This window comes from Colius striatus, chromosome 9 (assembly GCF_028858725.1).
Source record: "Colius striatus isolate bColStr4 chromosome 9, bColStr4.1.hap1, whole genome shotgun sequence".
Lineage (NCBI taxonomy): Eukaryota > Metazoa > Chordata > Aves > Coliiformes > Coliidae > Colius > Colius striatus.
This window is the reverse complement of record NC_084767.1, coordinates 5,649,025-5,670,936: the sequence shown is the minus strand read 5'-3', so window position 1 is coordinate 5,670,936 and position 21,912 is coordinate 5,649,025. Positions and strand designations below refer to the sequence as shown.

General features: G+C 37.9%; 1 protein-coding gene across 2 annotated transcripts in view; it reads right to left on the bottom strand.

The window, feature by feature from the left end:
- The window catches only part of FABP6 (fatty acid binding protein 6), a 37,420-nt gene extending 15,990 nt beyond the window's left edge, over positions 1–21,430 (bottom strand). For both annotated transcript variants that reach the window (XR_009819312.1, XM_010205097.2), the window contains exon 1: positions 21,405–21,430. The gene's annotated coding sequence lies outside the window, so the exon portion shown is untranslated. The remainder of the gene's footprint in view (positions 1–21,404) is intronic.
- Positions 21,431–21,912: the final 482 nt, after the last annotated feature.

The window sequence follows — 21,912 nt, the reverse complement described above, 5'->3', positions numbered from 1 at the left end:
CTTTGTTACTGTAGCAGGCAGTTTACACTCTGCTATGTAAAAATCCTGTAATTTCTGGTTTAAATCCATGCCTGGTTATTCTAAGCCTTTTTGTTCTTGTGCCACCACTACCCTTTCTCTTAAGCAGAATTTCTTTCTCTGAGTTTACCCCAAAGTCCTTTAGAGAGCAGTTATATCCTCTTTTTTTGCCAAGGTAAATAAACTGGCCTAAGCCATGCCAAACTCTGTTAAACACTTTGGAAATGACAGCCTACTTCCTCCTATCATCCAAGTATTCCTCTTCACACACTTCAGTTTCAGATAACCCTTTTGGAACAGAGGGAGCTGGGAACTATAAACTTTTTCCAGCTCAATAACAAGTTTCATTGGTACATTCCCCACTTTTTAAACTAAGCTCTTTAGCAGACATACTAAAAGGTTTTGGCTTTACGATGAGATTGATACCAGCAATTTCTTGTGAATCTAATTGTTCTTTCCTTTCTGAATGATTCTTCCCTTCAAATAGTTCTACTAAATGTTATCAGTTGCATCCAATTCAATGGTAATGGGATCTGACAGCAGAAATAATCTTGATTTTTAAGTTTTAGTAACTACTACAACAGAAGACTTGAAGATTTTTTACACACATAATCTGAAAAAAATGCACAGTAAAACTACTTTCAGCCATTGTCAATTTCTCTCATACAAAACTGTTACTGTTTCTTTGAAACATCATCTTTGGATTAAGAACCACCATGGAACATTTTGAAGCTCAATGGTTGTAGTCTAATCCAGACAATTTTTTAAAAGTTGCTAAAATGGAAGATAGAATTTAACATTATCTGCAGAGCCTTCTGGTAAAAAAACATACTACCTCTACATATTTCTTTGTTACATATATTTATACTAAAGTCCCTAACAGAAAATAACTATAGTTCTAGTAAAGTTAGTAACTGATTACCCCTAAAGAGAGGAATCATTACAATCACTTTTTCAGACTTTTGTGACCAAAATCCAATAGCTATCTCCTTTTATCTACATAATTCATGTGATGGTTATAAAGATTTTATTACTTGATTGTATCTATATGATTGTACTTGATGACACATCAAGATGACATAACTCCAAATGGGAGCTCACCTTCAAGGGAATCTAGTCTAATTTGGAGACTTCCATCACATGGCTATGAGCTTCTACACAATCCTCAGTCATCACCAAAAGGGAGAAAGAATGCCTTGTGTACCCAATATAAAATGAATGTGCACCGTGCTTGCATTTAAAATCAGTGGAAACTAGTAACAGGGAGGGCAGCTGAATGCAATAGGCTGTCACTCACACACCAGCACCACTACCAAGGAAAAAATAATCAAATTCTTTCTTAGCCAGTTGTGTTTGGAAGGTATTCTGCTCTGGAAGCCCCTTCTGTACAGCTATTGTACCTTCAAATGTGTATGGTAGCACATTCAAATTAGGCTTGCAAGGCAGGAGGATGAACATGAGGTAAAGCCAGGACTCTGAATGGACTCTGGTGGCAGCAGGCTTCTCATGATAGCTGGACAACTTGCTGAATCCGGTCCTAGAGCTTGCATTTTCATATGCATGAAAGTGACTTGCATATTTTACAGTTATTCCTTCTTCTCACATATCTCTTCTGCAGCTGCAGCATCCTAGGAACACATTCTAGCAGGCAGCATCCACTCTACTGTAATAATCACAGAATGCTTTGCTCCAGCTAAGCAACTAAGCAAGTGATGCTTGGGTGTACATGATAGTGATTCAGGCTTTCTTGGAGAAATGCTGCATAGACTTTGCCTTTAACTAAGTGTATTGAAATCAATAAAGAATAATACATAACACTATATTTTAACCTGCTTTTCTGTAGAAATTCTGCTCTGTTTTCTCATAAACAAATCAAGCAATAAAACAAATCATTTTTAAGTGCTCTCTGATACACAGAAGAGAGAGGTTCCCAAAATCTACAGAGATACAATACCAAGAACATTGAAAATCAAAAGTTCTTTTTAAAAAAGGAAAATATAAACAAATAATTTGCCTTTCTCAGTTTTACTCATGTTACTGGCTTATGGAGCATAGGCTACTGCTGTGTAGCCTATGGATAATAACAAAGGAAATGATGGACTTTTAACAACTAAGACTACTATTTAGTCTTGCAAGACAATGTATTCTGTTGTATTAACTGAGAATCTAAAAGGAATTGAAGGTGTTTGGTATTTTGCAGAACTTTGTGTCATATTTAACACATTTTTTTTTCCACATTGGTAAAGTCCTTTAAAAAAATGACCCCAGTTTGAAGCACAGAGATCTAGAGGTTTCCTATCCATGTCTGTTTCTGCCGTATGTTTAAAGAAAATCTCATTAGTTTTAAATACTATTTCAAGGAAAAAACAAAGATATGAAGAGCTTTTGACTTTACCTTGGTTTTCCTTTAAGGAATCAATGTGCTGAGAGTGACAGCAACCAGAGAGACATTAAAGGTTTAAGGGTCTCAAAAAAACCCATCACTGTCTAGTCTAAATTGATCTGGCCTATCCAGGGCCCTCTGAAGAGCCCTCCTGCCCTCAGGCTGATCTACACACCCACCCAGCTTGGTGTCAGCGAACTTACTGGGGGTGCACTTGATCCCCTCATCCAGACCATTGGTAAAGATGTTGAACAGAACAGGCCTCAGCAGCAAGTCCTGGGGAACACCACTGGTGACTGGGCACCAACTGGATTTAACTCCATTTCCCATCACTCTCTGGGCCCAGCCATCCAGCCTGTTTTTCACCCATTGCAGAGTGGGTCCATCCAAGTCATGAGCAGCCAGTTTCTCCAGGAGGATGCTGGGGGAGACTTTACTAAAGTCCAGGAAGACCCCATCCACAGCCTTTCCTGCATCTAGTAAGTAGGACACCTTGTTATAGAAGATCAGCTTGGTCAAGCAGGACTTGCCCTTTATAAAGCTATGATGACTGGCCTGAACCCTTGATTGTCCTGCATGTGCCTCACAATGGTGCTCAGGGTGATTTGTTCCATCTTTCCCAGCACTGAGGTCAGGCTGACAGGATCCTCCTTCTGGCCTTCTGTAGATGGGTGTTACTTTTGCCATCCTCCATGGCAAATGTAGTGGCAAATCCATGCATGGATGCTGGATTACATTATCTCTATTCAACATGCATGCTTATACATAGCTTCCATATTGAAAAGTTTATGCTTTGTGTTGGAGTAATATATTTATATGCCATGCTGCTTCTGCATCTTTTTAATCACAGTTAATACAGGAAAAACCATACATATTTCTTTTTTCTTTGCTTTAAAACAAATGCATTTTTAAAACATCTGAAATGTTTGTTTTCAAATCCATTAATGTATTATATACAATTGCCTCTTACTGTACCTTGATAGCAGTCCTACATCCTTCATCTTTTCCCTTTAGTTTGGGATACTGAGAGTGTTTGCTTTAATATATTGTGGTGTACTCCATGATATGTATGATGAAAGATGCAGGCTAGCAATGGATGTTGAGGAAGGGATTAACTTTCAGCTTCAATAAGACAATTCCCCATTTAGAAATACAGATCTGTGTTTCATGTCTCAAAAGAAACATTCCAATAAACTGAAATACATCTTTTGATTTTGTAACAGCTTGTTTGTACTGAGAATGCCAACACAACACTTTCTTATTTCCAACATGGAAGACATGAAAAAAAAGTTTGTTTTTTTTTCTTAGGACACTGCAGTTTCACAAATTCCTTTCTTTCAGGCATATTTTACTACTGTTGTGTCAACATCTCTGTATCTGGATCATCAATGGTTACTGAAGCAAATACAAAATGCTGCAGCACTAAAGAAAGGCCAAATTCCCCACGTGGCCTGCCAGGGGAACTCCTTCTACTGCAAGGGTTACTCAGAGTTCAGTATGCATGGAATAAACACAGCATACTTTATTATGCATCCCACTTTTCAGACTGCTGCTCCCCAGCCCTCCATCATTACAGCAACAGTACAATATTTTTAATACAGAATATGTAGTTTGCCCCAGGTCATATGAGACGAGATTAATGGCCAGAAATCCTGATTCATTGTGTCTGTTAAAACACCAGACACTCCTCCATCTAGATAGACAGACAGCTATGTGGTGATGGTGATAAGCTATTTGCTACCTCAGTAAGCCAAGCAAACAAGGATTTTGTCTTAAAGAATCTCAAAGGCAGACATGAAAAACCAGTATTTGAGTGAATTTTTCTTCTGCTACGGCAGTGTTCATAAAGTACCACACTGAAAATACTGGTGCAGGTTCATTGTGCAAAACGAGGAAGACTTTGAAAATGTGCAAAGTAGAGAGGGAGGCATTTATTTTCTTGAAATACAAAAAAAAGTCAGTTTCCTTTGCATTGAAGGGGCTTCAGCTATGCTTTGATGTGTATGTACAGTAACATCTCACTATATATTTGACAGCAATCTAAAATGACTTATATTTCCTTAGATATATTTAACAGGACAAATAAATATACTTTTGTAGCAGAGGGAATACATACATTTCACATGTTATTTCTTCACCATCTCCAAATCAAGTAGACCTTTGCATCTGTATATTCTATTAACTGCTTCTCTAGCCTGTAGGGTCCCTCTTCAATGAATCTTCGTTCTTGAATTGGTCAGCAGTGATTTTGGTGTTCTTAACAAACAACACTGATGTAAAACTGGCACTATGTTGTTAACATCTGTGATTTTATCTTACACACTGGATTAAGCCATATTTCTCTTAAAGCTTTCTTCTATAATTAGAAAATCTGGAAAACACTTCAAAATCTGAAATTCCATTTGGAAGTTTCTTACTTCAGAGTACCAAACAACAGCTCTTCTCCTCCTAAATGATGGGAAGGTGGCAGAGAAAAAAAAACAAACCCTAAACCATGGCAAATGTTTACTTTTTAAAAAAAATCTCATTCTTAAACTTGTAGTTTTGAATGGCTTTGTTTGGTAATACATACAGATCACCTATTCTCATAATGCTTGAAAAATTTGGATGTTTAGTTCAGTGACTGGGTAGGGTGCCAACTTCCCAGCATTCTGGTTCCTCAGACAGCAAATACCTTGGACAAAATTTGCACAAAGTTTTAAAACCAGTTGCATCCACCACTAACGCAGGATTCTTGTACCCAGGATTATCCTTGTGACTTCCCTGGTGAGCATGCTGAGGTGGTTCCAAAACCAACCTGAATTTCTGTGCCTTTCAGAACAGACTGAAAATCAAGTAGAGACATCTGTGTCATAACTCATGCTGCCATCTAGTGATAAATCTCAATGCTGCTTCTTAGCTGAAGAAACGTTGAGGTATGCCACGGATGGACTTCAGTGTCAAAATCTGTGGTTTACACAGCTAGTTGCGGCTTGTCCCCTAAAACACAGGAGATCTAAAGAAACTAAACGACTTAAGGTCTCCCTGCCTGGTACTGGAATTTGTCACAGTTACAAAATTCAAGACATAGGCAAATATATTGTCTGAAAATGCTACACTGCAAGTCCTCCACCCCCTTTCAAAGCTCTTGTTTTTTCTTTTTGCTAGAAGCACCTGATAAGATTCTGTAAAAAAGCCACAATCATCTTTGCTTGAGTTTAGTCTCCGCTTGGCTCCATGTTGCTAAGGACTGCCTTGCAACACAGCGTTGCCTTGGTTCAAGGTGGGCTGCCTTTTGCTTTCATTGTGCTTGGTGTTTTTATTTTGCTTCCTGGTAGAATGCAGAATTCTTCCTGCAGAATAAGCCATGATAATGATTCCTGTGTGGACAGGATGATGTTAAGATCAGGCTTTATCACGAAAATCCCTCCTTGTTTGCTAATGCAGACAGAAGTGTGAAGAGGATATTCTGATATTGATTTGAACTGCAAGGTTGTTTCAAAGGAGCAAAATACAAATTTCTTCAGCCCTTTGTGATTATTAATTACTAATTCTTTACAGTTCCAGTACATTTTTCTCTTGAAGCTGTCAATATACTTTATAAATAATACAGTGCAGAGGCAAGAGGAATTCAGCTAGTATTTTTCTCAAGGTCAAGAGGGTGCTGTCTGTGGGTCTGCTACTGCTTTGGCACATCTGAAAACTAGCTCTCACCCTCTGTCATGATTGTTGAGTTTCTGTTGTGATTATGGGATAGTCTTCAAGGGTATCCTGGATATAAACCACTATCCTGTTGTATTCTGGAGCCTGGAAAACGAGTAGACTGAGAAAACTATTTGAAGAAAAATAAATATCATTTATCCTGCTCTATTCATCTCCTTTAAATGTTTGACTCATGTAAGTCTGTGATACTTAACATACTGATATTAACTCTTTAATGACTTTCATTTAGCAAAAAGGAGAAACAACAATGTTGAAACAAAGAAGATGAGAAAGAAGGATAACATAAAAATTGAGCTAATACAAAATGGGAGCAGGTCTCCCACTGAGTGATAATGGAATTGGCAATAAAATACTTCATAATTAACAGCAACTAAACCTACACTTAGAGGACTGAATCTTTAGTTTGCCTATAATTTTATGCCAAGCTTTTCTCTTGCAAGAGGAAATGCTAATACTTCAGGGTAGAATGTATGAGGAGAGGCTGCAAAAACTGAGTCTCTTTGGCTTGGAGAAATGAAGACAAAGAGGACACCTTATTGTAGTCTACAAATACCTCACTGGAGGGAAAAGAGAAGATGGAGTCAGAGGCAGAGTGATAAGAGGAAGAATAGACAATTGAGAATATGAGAAACTCTATTGGTGATTATGATTTTTACAATTCTTTTTAAACTATGATGCTGGTGAAATACTGGGACAGGTAGCCTTGGTTGTGGAATCTCCTTCATTGGCATTGGTGAAGACTCAAGCAGAGATGTTCCTGACCATCTAAACTTTAAGGCATCGTGCCTTTGACTTGACATGTTTTGAGTAGGGTGTCAAACCAGGTGATGTCTGGAGGTCCCTTCCAACAAGAGCTTATGACAATAGAATCACCTGTTTCTACCTTGTCCACCGAGACAAATGGAAAATATCCATTGTCCACAAGTTAAACTCACAACATGGTAAGAAAATACAAGCATGAAACTGATTGAACTTCTTTATCTCATGTCTCTCAAAAGTTATACTTGGCACAAACCTGGAAAATAATTTTTAATGGTTTTAAACCATTTATAAAATTAATTCCCACACCAAGGATTCAAAAGTGTCACTCACCTTGATTTATTTTTCATTTCTACTATGCAAAGAAACTTTGTCAAGGTTAGTTTACCAAAACTCTCAGCTTACTAGATAATGTAGTCATTAAATAATGGCTTTAAAACAGTAGTTTGGTAAGAGGACAAAACCAACACAACCCTTTGAAAATAGTGCAGAAATTTCAAAAAATACTGGAAACCTTAAAAAAGTGTCAAAACAATCACTCATTAAAAATTAAATAGAAAAAAGTTTTTTCTGCAGAGGAACATCATCCTCTGAGAACACATTTGTCTCAAAAATCCTAATCCCTGTTAAAAGATCACCATGAAAACATATCTCCAGTCCTGCACAGTGCCTTAAAGATATTGTCACCTCCAGGGACTAGAAGAGAGAGAAAATAAATTAAATTTTGCTAATCACACATACATGGACTGTGATACAAAATCTGGGTGTAAAATATGGATTTTAAAGCCAAGGGGAAATTATTAGTTTCCATCGTTGATTTCAAAAACATCACTCTGCATTTCTCTACAGCTTTTATATAGGCCCTGTTTATACTTTGGTTTTGTGAGGTTTTTTATCTGCACTGTTGCCACATAGCATTACTATTTGTAACCCAAGTGTCACTAAGAGCTCTTTGGCCAGAGGCATTTAGACCTTCTGTGCCCTATCTCTTCACAGCTGCATCACTGCCTCCAGCTTCCTCTCCTAGAAGAAATGGTTATTAGATTATTGTTACATGCTGCTATTCTTGGGCTTACACGAAGGCTGACCAGAGGGACAGATGGAAGATCTGCTTTCCCTCCCCTCTTCAGGCTCTTCAAAGCTGAAAAGTAGTTTGCTCAGAAAAGATGTATGACTATGTGGGCCCCTGTATAAAGGAGTAATTCTTGCAGAGAAGCACAGAATTGCTAGGATGGCTATTGGCCACTAAGTGACATTCACAAGGATGGAAGCAGCAGGAGGGCTTTTTGCCCAGGCCTTGTAATTACAGACTGAAGGAAGTCAGAAAGGTAGACTGGTATGGGGAGCTACAGTGAGAGGTTTCACATTTCTTTATTCCTGAGGAAGTGTGATCAAGCTAGACTGGATGTATATGGGACCACCACAGCACAAAAAGTCAGGCAGAGAAACAGCTTGAACCAGCTTCATAGCATCTTGCTGCTGTGCACTGGGTAAGCCTACAAGCAGGAGACAGGCAAGCTGAGAATACAACCACTGCAGGTCCCCTCTGCACAGTGAAATCCTTTCAGTAGTAATTTTCAGCCTTCAGTTTGAGAAAGAATCCTTCTACAACACAGGGATTTTCTGGTTTTTTTTTAAAAGATTTGGTTTTGTCTGGTCAGTGCTTTCTCTTTTAAGCCTGTGACCTACATACAGACATGATCAAATAAAAAATTAAAGAGAGAGCTTTATGTGACATTGCTTGGCTGAGCCAGCTCTGGAGTTGCTGTGGCCTCTTATTTTTTCCACACAGGGTCAGGTATGGTTTATATAATTTTGATCGTTCTCTTCATTGTCATAATGAATGTTTAAATATGTCTCTCAATAAAATCTAGAGTTTCCCCATTGCAGGTGGCATTGACGGACACATCTCATTACTGTTGCTACCCTGATATTAAAAAGAAAAAAAAAAGAAAGCCTAGAGTTAGGCCTCTGTCTGAATAGAACACAGGACTGAGACATAATGAAGTTACTATGAGTTAACTTGTTACCACTTAGCCACCATAACTGAAACACGAGTTCTCTCAGCTACTTGCCAACATGCAGTACAACACATTAGCTTCAATCATTTTCACCAAGACACTTTGACGAGGCTCGGATGGCACAAGAAATTACTCTGGGGACATGGACTCCAACCCCTGCTATAACTTACATTTAAATCAAGATTGGTAGGATCATTACTACCTGATGACTTTTCATTAAGCCTGGGTGAGATAAATTTGGTAGTCAGTTCAACTCCCAGTGGCTGGAGACTTGCTGCAAACTGATTTCATAGCACAAAGGTCTATTCCATTTGGAATAACTCAGGCTATGAACTGATCTCTGTCTGGGTCACTGACTGGAAGCAGAGTTGTGCTGCTGCTCCTGAATATACAATTCACTACCACATCTGGCACCATTTTGACAAACTAAAAAAAATAACCAAGAACTGAACTGCCCTGAAGTATCCTCTGCTTTGTGATTTCTCCCTGCAGGTCAGGGCTGTATTTCACCAGCATAGCAAGGGGCACTGTCAGGGCTCGTGATAAACCTGCACTCTGAGTATAAACAAAGAACTGCAGAACCCACTGCTGTCAGTCTGGCACCTTTCATTAGCCCTACATTACTCAGCAGTTAGAGATAAACAACAGACATTTCAGCATAGTGTAGAAGAAGCAGCTGGCTTGAGGATGAAGGAAAAGAAAGAAGCAATTATACTATTATGGCTATCAAACAAGCCCACATCCCTCTTACTTGTGCTTGGGGGTGCAAGGCCAGCTCATATCCACCTTCGCTGCTGATTGTTTTTTTGACAGAAATTGGTCCCTAAACAGTCATGTTCAGTGATTATTTGTCTCCTTCCTTCTTTCTCTGATTACAGCCAGACTGGGATATCCCTGATCCGCATAGAAATGAATATTTTAAAAGTCAGTGCTGTCCTCAAAGGGGCTTGAGCACCATTAGGTCTCCAGATTTACTGCACTACCAAAGAACAGTGTAGTAACGAGGTAGCAGAAATAGGCTACAAATGAGGAGAAAAAAGCTAAAAGAAAAGGATTTTATCTTGGTACACACCTGACTAAATTAAAACTGTCATTGAGGTCCTGCCTTTGTGTAAAGAAATTTCACCAAATTTTATAACCACACTCACTGAGTTAACCCTATATTACAGTAATTATTCTTGATTCTTGACTGAGGACGTGCACTGTATTTTGCCTGTGATCACAAACAGCCAGGAAGCAAAATTATCAAAAAATAAAGTGTATTTAAACATGACTTTTGATGTGTTACTGTGTTATATCGAGTTCTCCAGTTTTCCTCCGTCTGCATGAGAATTTTCCCCACAGCTAACAGCAGTTTGTGCAAAATAGTAACTATTCCCTGTGGTATATAACAGTAGCACAGATTTCCCCAGAATTTTTGAGAAAGCACAGTTATTAATTGCAATATGTGTGCCCAGGCTGATACAGTTGGCAACAAAACTGCAAATGAATGTGCAGAATTGTGTTCTCACTGTGTATGCCGTGTCACATCCTCATCATCTGCTTTCAGAGTTTTAACTCCACTGCCTATTTCCAACTCATTAATTACTCCAGTCTCCCATCAAAAGAATGTTCAAGTCCAAGCCACAGTTCAAATCTACTCCTTTCTGGGTGTACTGCTTTACATTAATCTGAAAAACAATTGCATAACATTAAGTATCAGTCCATTTTGCTCCCCATTCATAGTTCCTGTACTTCTCTTCTGGCCTGCACCAGCTCTGCTAACAGAAGAGCCCTGCAATCTAGTTCTATCCAACTTAGGCTCACTGAGTGGATCCTTCTCTCCCATTGAAACCTACTTGGTTAAATGAACCAGCATTGTGGTTTCTTTATACCCATGACTGCCTCTACTTGCTTAGCTCCCTGAATTGACTCATTTTTTCCATAATTTGGGAATGATTCAAGAGCTTATTTTGGCTTGACCAGATCTGACTCACCCTGGGTGACTTCAGATATTAGAACCAAACTGAGATTGATGTAGGAAAAGCAAAACTACAGTCAAATTGTAACTACAATCTCTCTACTGATATGACAAAGAATTCCTGGCCTCCAGTCTGAATGCAGAATCAGTATTTCTCTGGGCTATCACTGGTCCAAGACTGCATCAATCACCTAGTTTGATTTTATTCCAAGGGTAAATAAAACATTATGAGTACCATTAAGCCCTTTCATATTACATTTATGGCACAGAAGAAAAAAAATACAATTACAAAAATTTTACCATACCAGAAAGGTAAAACTTTAAGAAAGTCATTCACACATATATATGAACCTATGATGAAAAACAGAGAAATGGTATCAAATTGCCCCAATTACAACATATTAAAATAGATACCAGTGTTTAAAACCATAAAATAGTCCTTTGTTTTAATAGAGTAGCTTAACACAAGCATTTCAAACTTTGACATATCATACATGTGAGAGTTTCAAAGTCTATTCTATGGCTCCAAGTACAGGGTAAGACCGTGTTATGAAATATGCATAAAGAGACACTGGCAGGTAAAAAAACATTGGGCAAAACTCCAAGGGCTTTGCTGTGTACTTGTTCAGTTCTTTGCTGGGTAAACTCCTGTTGAAATCTATGGGAATTTTGCCTGAGCAGAGAACAAGGAATATAGTACTCCAAAACAAGCAAGCAAACAAAAAGATGTATTAAAAAAAAGTTAAATTATTAAAACTAAAACAAATGATACAATATTAAAGTATAATGACACAGTTAGTGAGACACAATCTTTAAAGTTTAGGTTATTTGGAGTAACACTCAAGTTTAGATAGGTAGCTTTTCTTCCAGATACATCGGTAGTTTAGACATCTAACATTAAAAAAAACCCTCTAACTATTTGTTTTTATCCTCAAGAGAGCCTCAGTGAAAGTGATTTGATAGCACAAGGCAACTGAATAACTATATCAACCATCTTATAATAAAAAATCAAATCAGAAGTTGCTCCTAAATGCATCTTCCTCATAGGATGGAAGATGCTTTGTGATGATTGACTTTAATTATGGAATTTTAAACAATACTGATTTTTACATCTTTCATTCTTCATCTGAGAGGATAAGAGATTTTCTCCTTCCTTCTTCTCTTCCTTCTCCTGCACTGCTAAGGTATTTGGCTGTTTTAGCTTTATGCAGAGTCTTAACTGCAACTTCTCCATTACCAGTAAGAGATAGTATGATTTCATTCCATCAGTTCTTTTGGGATACAGATCCTTACATTGTACTGCATGACTTGCCCTACCTTATTTACTACAGAAATGTGTCACTTGACAAGACAGAAAATGAAGTTGAAGTTGCATTTCAGAAAACCTTTGTCATTTGAATGGATGCCAACAAACTGATCACCCTCAGGCATCTACTTGATTGAAGTATAAGAACAGGCAATGGAACATCCAATAAACTTATCATCTAACCAATACAGTAATCAATGACAAGGGAGTGAAGTAATAACAAATGCCAGTGGTACTTCAGCATTAATTATCTAGAATCCAGACCTCAAAAACAAAAAGAATGAACCTTGTATGAAGGGCAGATTGCTTGGAAGCAGTGTTGCAGTTTTAGATCATTCTCAGTCTTCCCCTCATAATAAATAGAATGATGTGGTACGGTTAATTCGTTCTTTTAACAGTTTTCCCTTTCTTTTTATTCTGCTAGTTATAGGTTGAGCAAAAATAGAAGAATCCTATAATCTTGCAAAAAAGCATTCATTAATGACCTTCCCTTTCAGAATGAAGTATCTCTATTGTGGCTTAATTTCTGAATTTTTCAAACCAGTAGAAACTATGATGTGGAAAATGCATTTTTAAAGCAGCTCTCAATATTTTTTCATCCTAACTAGAAGTATGAACTAAAAAAAAAAATCCATCAAACTTCTAACCAACCATTCCAGTGAACAGAAATAAATTTAGGCTGACAAAGTATCTTTTCCAGTAGAGTATGTGCTATTGAGCATGGTGGCTTTAGGTGTAGTGGGGAAGGAACTCCACCTGTTAACAAAACCTGCTATCCAGCTACATCAGCACATCCTTGGTACAGTACACTTGGCCCTTATTCTGTGATAAGCCTCTATACAGGGAATTAGTACAACTAGAGAGAAATGCAGCATAGTTACATCAGTGTATTTCCTCACAAGGATGGTGAAACTGTTGTTGAATGCTTGCAGTTTTTCTTTTATCATTGTTTTTTTATTGACTTTTAGTTGGACAGCTCTAGAAATAAATAATGTGGTATAAACACTAGTTGAAAATATTAATATTTCATCATCCTTCAAATGTAATTCAAGATCAGACATTACTGCTTTTACTCTAGTGAAATAATATAGTGTGTTCAAACATTCTGCACTGTTTTCATGCATTCTACTACCATTTAATAATCTGCAGTCCTACTGAGCACCACTACTCAAGTTTCCTGCCCTAAGGCAGGCATATTGCTTCCATTCGGGACTTATTCTCTAGTATTTAAATTAGTCCAGAATATCACAAACAAAACATGTGCTGACATTGAGCATTTGCCTAGAAAATACAACGTTACATGTTTCAATTACAGGGTTGAAACTCTTGGCCTACTGGTACCATAAGATATTTTGTAGAAAATACTATACAGTAGATTCAGTAGATTCCACACTAAGAGCTGATATTAACCAGATAAAGACAGGACTTTGGTACATGACAAAAAAGCAAGGTCTCCTGATAACCTCACCAATATAAAAATAGGGCTTTTGCAGCTTTAGAAGTCACCCGATCAACAGAAGAATTAAAAAATCTGAATAACTCCACTCCAGCTTCCCGACAGAAGTACATTCACAAAGTCCTGAATTCAGACTTGCTGTGAGACTCCATGGGCTGCACACAGCTCAGAGAACTGTGTGATGTGGGTAAAAAGATGCTGTTAAACAAGACAGCCTTCCTGCTTTGGTCCCTGAAATGCCCATGCCTACAATACAACAGTTCAAATTTCACTGAAATGCTCTGAAACTGTTCAATGTCTCAAAATCATCTCTCAAAACTCTTCATGGATTCCTGTTGACAAAACAACCTTCCTGGAACACAAACAAGAATCCAGTTCTGCATACTATGCTTTGGCAAAACTTCCGCTGACTCTCACTGTCAAGTAGAACACAATAACCATACCAAATGCAGGGGCTCAACTGCAAGATGCAGCCATTCTCATCTTACAGAATGCAGCTAAAAGGAACAATGTTTTGCAAGATATCCAGATTAATTCTAACTACATTAATCTTCCAGCTTTTAGAATGCCCAATAAATAGATATAAAGGACTCATGGCTAGACACAGGCTGAATGACAAGGTGACAGACGTTATGGACTTGCCTATGGCAAGACAAAGGGAAAGGATTTCTTAGAGCTTCCATTTCAACTATGTCACTCCACTTCTCTAGTCCCACAGCTTTTGGACCAGCAATATCTAGCATCTTGCAAATTTTTCCACTGTTTGCCATGTGTACTTATCATCGATAGGATAATCAAGTCTCGTGTCAATCATCTCTGACATGGTTTTGTGGACTGTCTGTCCATCCCTTACACTCACATAACAAACCACAGTGGTTATTGATTGCAGGATTAGAACTACAGCTTATTTTGTATGCGAAGTGATGGACTGCTTTCTCTATGGCTATAAAGCTTGAGTTAAAGGGATTCTCTGAATGAGGGCAACACAATTTCCAACCATTGACAATCACTCAACCTTTGAACGATAACAGAGCAAGCTTTTAGCTTGGAGGACTCTTTCTCTTGATGTGCAAACCAGTTGCAAATAGTGTCTTCTCAGAGCTAGAAGTTACAAGATAACATGGTAAGAGCAATTCAAAAGTGATCTGATTTTATCAAAAGAAGTGATTTTCTAAGCACCATGCTGGCTATGGCTGATGAGCTCCGAGAGAAGACAGGCCCTGAATTCTCCATAAACTAATCCTACCTGGAACTAGATTAGGTAACAGTAGGAAGACATGCCTGTCAGAGATGCTTAAAATACAAGTGATACCCTTTTTGCTTGGTTTGAAATACACTTAGCACAACAGATTCTACAGCTTGAAGTCCATGAAAAAATAGAACATGAGGCACTGACAAAAATAAAGATCTGTAAAAGAACACAATGGGCTATATTGAGAAGAGCAAAATGGTTTACAATCTAAAAATAAATAGTGTGGTCCTAAGTGCAGATACCTAGTAATCAGGCCCTAATGTTTACATTATTATTTCACTGTGCTAAGGACTGAACTCTGCAGTCTTGTGGCCAGCTTGTGTCTTAAAAGTGCATTTACGTCAGGGAGCACTGAAAGTCACTGTATGCCAACTATGTTTTGTCAATGTGTAGGGGAATGTTTATGTCCTGAAAGCAGTACAGTATTTTCTTCCTCACATGCTTAATACTCAGGGGGTTTTAGCAAAGACAGGTCTCCACAACTTTAGGCTAATCAAGCCTGGTTAGACTGGCACAAATACAAAATGACTGATAGAATTAAGGTACGTAACAACACAATGTCACAGCACAGCTATCGTTTATTAGGTGAAGGAAGGTATTTCCCACCTGAAACTCCAAGTACAACACATTTCTTGATCCAGATAAAAAGCTGACAGGGCAGAGAAATGAACAGAATTTTGCATGATTAACTTCACTGTTAAAGATGAGGTGGGAAGACAGCACTCAGCTCCAGCTGCCCTGTGGTGTATGCATACCCCTAGGCTACTGAGGAGATGGTAACAACTGTCCTCAGCTACTCCTCATTTTGAGGAAGTGGAAGAGGGAGAAGGTCTTTAATTTGAATATCTAAAAATTTGTACTCTCTTCCAAAGAAAGTAAGGAAACAGCTCTTCCCTTGCAACCCCCTCCCCAAAAGGCTGACTGAGGGCAATCTCTGTGGTTTAATTCCCTATATATTCCCTCTTAATACCTGTGATACTTCAAAATCAATAAACTTGTCATTTTTATTAAACACTAGGGACCATTCATTATTTTTATCAAGGCTGCAAAACCACAGAGTAGACAGGGACACATACAGTCTGAGGAACATTTTCAAGATTGGAAGAGCTGAAAATACTTGTTTGTGATGAGAGGATTTCTTGACTTGGTAAACTATGCACGTCAGATGAGGCCTGAGGAAGTGAGAGGGTGGATAAAAGAGAACTCTGTGGAAAGACAGAAAGAAAAAGAGAAACGGAGAGGCAAAAAAGGAATGAAAATCATTCCTATAGCAAAATGTTATGCCCAAAAAAATTCCAAGGGGGAAAAAAAAAAAGTATGGCACTGAAAATTGCTAACTGCAAGTTTTCACTCTAATTTTAGTCAGACAACAGAGTATCTGATAAAGAGATGAAATCAGGCAGAGAGACATTAGCATAAATGAATGAGCCATGACCTCTCCAACTGGTGTTAGTGCTTTTTTTTGCATATGTTTGCAGACACCATGAGAGACAAATTCATCCTCACTGTAACTGGATTAAAAAGTCAGTTGAATTACATCAGAAATTAGTGTTACCCCGAATATCTTTATATTGATGAGATCACACGGCATTGGAAGATTCCAGCTCAGGGTGTTTTTTGACCTCCTCACATGAGAGCTGCAAGAACTGCAAAGAACCAGATAGGGTTTTTTTGTTGGTATTTTTGGGGGGATTGTTTTGTGGGGTTTTTTTGTTGGATTTGGGGTGGTTTGTTGGTTTTCTTTTTCCCTGTTTTTTTAAACTGAGATTTTGACTGAATGGCATGGCTAAGCAGCATGTTACAGTTTTCAATACTTTGTTTGGCCTTTTTAAGTGAGGGGGAAAGGCTTGAAAAACTTGGCTACATTGTCATTTATGCCACCCCCACTCCCCTTGAACAGTTTCAAAACTGTATCAGAAGAGAAGGAAGAAAGAACAAAAGCAGTGTGGAATCTGAGGCTCCATAGTGTCTCTATTTTATTACTTTCAAAACATCAGATAGTAGAAAATAAACTCCAGGAAGATCCAATTACAAAACATATCAGTTATGAATGGCCTGTGGACAATAAGACAAGGATATGAGACAAGAGTTAGTTGCTCTTATTCAGGTAACCTGAATAAGAGGGACTGTCAATTATAAGCACACTTCTGAAATCTACCTAGAAAATTCCAATACAAATCGATTCTATTTTGCTGACCTTACTGCAGTACTTAGCTCTGATTTGTAGTAAATCCATATATAACTGTTACATGTAAGGCAATGTCTAGCTGGAAAACACACTTGCCTTCACCAGCCATTTTACTGAAATACACCCATTTGGTCATGTAAACCAATTAGCAAGAAAGCTGAATGTGTCAATAACTTCAATTAAGGAGAGAAATTAATTTGTAATTTATGGAATAAGTAGATGCATCTGAAAGACTAATAACATGGTTACTGTGTCTTCATCAAAGATAACACTTAGCACTTAAATGGCACTTTTCATCCTCAAATTGCTTTTAAACCTTTGCTATAATTAAACCACATTACACTTCTGCAAATGGAAAGTTATAGTCTGAATTTCACAGATAGCAAAGGTAAGTTAGAAGTGCCAAAGAGAAAGACACTGTGAGAGACATGTTGGAAGCAGCTGAAGCTGTTTGCTTCAGTTCAGGAAGCACAATGTTTCCAAGTGACTACTAGTCAATTCTATATCCTCTACTATCTCATCTTCCTAAACTCTTTCAGCACAAAAACCTAAATGAGAATAGACTACGTAGGATTCCCATTTCTGTAAGGAATTAAGGTCAATATTTTACCATTCCTATTATTTCTGTTTGACATGAGATTTATCTCCAGGGAGCACAGGTAAGGAAAAGCCACACCTCAAGAGCTGTAAGTTCTCTTGATTTTGGGCTCGGAGCCATCCACAGATGTAGAGCCACCTCAGAAACACTACTGTATTTCCATAACCAAAGATCAAGAGAGCTGCTTTGATATATTATTTAAGGCCAAAGAGACTTTTGTAATTTGTTCAGAAGATTTCTATGAGAAATTTGAGATTAATTACTATGCTAAACTACCTACACTTGAGTTTAGGCCTCTCAATTTATCCTCACTCCAGTGAGAATGTCACCAGTGCATTACAGGCAAGTCAGCAGCACACACATTTCAACTCATAACCTACACCAAATCAACAAATTATTGAACAACATAGCCATTAATTTGAGATGGCTGTTTTTGCATGGCTGAGTTGAGATCCATCATGAGATGCTTAGACTCACAAAGTTTTCCTGCACTGACATTACTGCAGCTACCCACTGATCATTTTGCTTTGATCTTAGCTTAGGCTAGTGGACAACTAGTGTGGCAGACTGAATCAAGTATTCATTTAATACAATCCTATTCTTCCCTCCTCTATCTTTCTCTTTCATGGTATGTAGATTATGTAAATCAGTGATCTGTAAAACATTTCAAGATCCAGAGATTGTAACAAGCAATTTAAATGCCAGCTCAATAAGAAATTTAAAGGAAGAGAGATAATTGCTAATAGTGCTAAAAATTAAAAAGTATTGTATCAAAGGGACAGTGTGACTAAACAGCTAAAAAATGAAGCAAAATAACTAAATGTACTTGAGACATCTTGGTCAAATTACTTTCATTCAGAAAAATATTATCTTGTTCAATGATTTTCCTGGCTAAGAGAAACATTTATGACAAAAACAACAAGACAGAAGAAAAGCATAGATGATATGAGCTATGAGGAAGAGGTATAACTGCAGCAATAAAAGAATTCCATTTAATTGTCAGAAATAAACTGGGTCTTTGATGCTTAGCAGACATCAGTTTAAGAGAGCTACTCTTACTTAGGCCTGCCCAGCAGCTGCCTCCAGCAGTTACAGAAATGTGGTGGCACTTAGAGCACTGCCAATGACTTGCCATCCGACTAGGGAGTCAAAAAATATGGACATTTGAATTTTCAAAATAACCATTTGCTTTGAACATAGAAGGTTTTCACCAACTGATCTAAGGTCTGTTTTCCAAGGCCTCAAAAGCCAGTAAAGACATTCTAATAAATGGATTTAATTCCTAGCCTGAAGAAAGGAGGTGTCTGTCCATCACTCCTCAGAATGCGTTTGGTATTTTCATACCAGTACTTTAACAGAGGAACAAAAAAAAATGTTTATCTGCTAGGAACCACTGTCCTGAAAGTGATTCCTTTCTTTACTAACAGAGCTCCTAAACTGGCCACTTAATCTAGGTCCATGTTAACCAGTTTGCATCTCTCAGACTGAATCCACCTGGTTTATCAGACCAAGAGGGAACGGAAGAAGTACTTCCCTGTCTGCTACGCCTGATGAAGACATGATCAGATGGGCTGCAGCCCAGAATGAGGTTTGTAGCTCCAGCAAGAAGGAACTGGAGTATTTCCTACTTGGCTCAGACACAAGGCAGCTCATGTGCTGCGTACATGTGTGGGAAATTGACTGGCATTTGATTTACTGAAAATTAGTTATAATCAATAAGTTAATCACTTAATAACAATGGTCATGGTTTGACACTCACTATAGATCTATTTTTCAATGCATGATGAATTTATCTTTAGTTATTTATACTAAAATAATGAAGGATATTTTAATAGACATTACAATGCATGCATCAAAAACTAGATATAAGATTCTAGATGCCAAAATATGAAACTATAATAGTATTACCATTTTGCATTACAGAGTTGTTTTATTTTATCTGATTGGAAAAATATGTGGAGATACATATAGATACCACCAGTGCCTACAGATGTACAAATTTCAGAAGACAGCAGAAATCACCCAGATTACAAGAGAAGACAGGAAACAGACTCACAGTTCTTTAAAATGATAAAGTGAGAGACATGTCAGCAGTGAGCTAATGCTAGTGCTTTGCCTCAAGGGCTCACAGTTGCAAGGGGTTTTTTTAAGCAAACCCAACTATGTTAATTGATTTAAATCCATTCTACATATGGACTTTAGGTAGAGCCTCAATCGTTGACTTCAACTGTTCTTCACAAGAAATTTAGCATATAATTAATTTTTCAAATTGCAGGGCAGACTTCTGGGGCATCAGTTCAAGCAGAGACATTTTGCAAATCCTTTAATGATCATTCATAAACCTAACAAAATGAGCTCTACATTCACATGGCTACAAAATTCAGTGACCAAACATTACAGGAATGACTGATTTTTCTCCTCCCATACCAATTTTCTGTATTAAATCACTAATGAAGTTTCAAAACATCTTAAATGTAATTGACAACTGTTTTAAGAGCATTACTTTCCTAACATACTATAGAAATAGAAAGTTCAAGACCCAATCTTTACCCTCTGTTTGTTTACATATATGTCTCTGCAATGCTGGCATATATTGGCTTTCATTGGTTATACTTTTTCTTTTTAAATAAGAGACCCTTGCAAACACTGAGTAATGTTAAAATGGATTTATCAACACAGCATAAAACTATGGTCCCTAAACTCTGACTTGTGGAGTTTTTTTTGTGAGACCCTAAGACCTTAAGGTCACAGGACATTGTTGTCACTACAGCTGTCACAGGAAGCTATTGCCACTACGATCCAGGTTGTCTAAGGGAGGAAAGTACGTTTCCTGAACTATCTATTTCTTGGTGTTGTCACTGAAGAGCCAGCAGAGACTGGAGCTATAGGATGTATATAAACTGCAATCCCTTCAATGTGTAGAGCCACACAGTCTCAGCAAGGTTGTTAGAACTTCATCTAACCTAAAATTTTTATGCCTCACTCCAGATATTAGGAAAAACATCTACTATCCTACCAAGATACGATAAACACTCCCTATAACTCTATACACTTGTTTAGAGCTTTCATACGCCTACACCCAGACAGATCAGTCGCAGCATGAACAGGCTTAGTGAATTTACACATATCCAGCTATCTTGGATACCAATAACACCACAAATCCCAGCTACTAGGCAATTACCAGGGTGCAGTCCATTCTGGTGACTGCTATCACAGTTTCACTGTTCTTGGTAGCTAATTTAGCCTCAAGGAAGCAGAGTATTTGTTAGATACACTGCAATCATGCACTTTGGCTTCCCTGCAACCCTGATTATACTCTGTTTACGTACATTGTTCCATTACAATCTTGCATTTGTATTGGCTCCTTCATGGTAATACACTTTTATGGACCCTGATGCCCAGAAAAAGATGTTACCACTACACATCATTCTAAACTATACACACCCTAACTCAATGATCTTACTAATTGAAACACACATACATGCTGTGACTATTCACAGACTTCAAGATTTTCTATTCATAGCTAGGTCAATGCAAGAATATATTTTGGTCTTCACAGAACAAATCAGTATAACTAACGCTGAGCAGTACAGGCCTTTAAAATAGTGAAGTCTGCCAGGCCTGATTCTTATCATGTCTCAGCATACACACGGGGATTTTCCCACCTTTGTATACCCATGCATACAGATATCTTTCTATTTGCTTCTTACAGGCATCATGCAACCACATCACATTCGTCTACTCACTCAACTCTGACTTACTACAACTTCTTCAGCTCCCCAGCTTGTCATCATGCTGTTAACATATCTTCACAGAGCTCTGCATTTCCTGTCTTCAAATTCATCATTTTATTCTCTCCAGTTGTGACAGTTCTGTCTCAAATTCATAGCTGCTCTTCTTTCTACTTCTGTCCTTTCTGCCACTGGCTGAACACATGGAAACTCGTTTTAATCTACAGAAAGTGTGTTAGTGCAATTTGTTTGAGTAACTTAAGTGATTTTATTTTGGCAGTTTCTAAAGGTTCCAGGGTAGAAACACAGCCCCAGCTATGGCAATCACTCTGCAAACCAGCCACAGAAAAACAAACCCTATCCTAAAGAGATTACAGGCTAGATTTAAAATAAACAGAAATTAGATGGTGAATAAAGTAATCTGGAACGGAAAAAAACCCTTACATGGTGAGCAATTTTTTGTTAAACTTACAAGTTTCATCCTGCATCTACATGCCTACTGTTAGCATACTTTCATCCAAGGATTACCTATGGTACC